The following is a 477-nucleotide window of genomic DNA, read 5'->3' as shown; positions in this document are numbered from 1 at the left end:
CATGCGCAAACTGTGAAACAAATAAACTCCCGTAAATTATAGAAACACAAAGTTTAGTTAAGCCTTTAGCTACTGGATCGTATACGATATAGATATATATCCTCTTCGATATCCGATTCAATGATTTTGTCCAGTATCGAGCGGATACCGATACTGATCGGCACATCCCAACCACACAGCCTACATTAAAGATCCCTGGGTCATTATGATATTTGCCTGAGCAAAAAAGAAGCAATACTACAGTGTAAAAAGTAAAAATAAAAAAAGTAAAAATAAAAAAGTGCCCATAATGCAGAATGGCTCATGTCAGAATTGTACTGCCTTTATTATATTACTGGATTATAATTAATGTCTCAACTGGTAATGATGGAGCTCATTTGAATTATTATTTATATAGCTTACTGCTGGGTATTTTAATATGTAATATGAGATATAATAGTTCATTAGTTTATGTTTATTTTGTATTAATAATCTGAA

The 477-nt window shown here is 31.7% G+C and overlaps 1 protein-coding gene across 1 annotated transcript in view; it reads left to right on the top strand.

Moving 5' to 3' along the window:
• Window positions 1-477, top strand: part of LOC118337776 (ras-related protein Rab-39B) — a 13381-nt gene that overhangs the window by 3955 nt on the left and 8949 nt on the right. The window lies entirely within an intron of this gene.

Source organism: Morone saxatilis, unplaced genomic scaffold (genome assembly GCF_004916995.1).
Source record: "Morone saxatilis isolate NCDOM2014 unplaced genomic scaffold, NCSU_SB_2.0 Contig4, whole genome shotgun sequence".
NCBI classification, from domain to species: domain Eukaryota; kingdom Metazoa; phylum Chordata; class Actinopteri; family Moronidae; genus Morone; species Morone saxatilis.
This window is presented reverse-complemented; position numbering and strand designations above follow the sequence as displayed.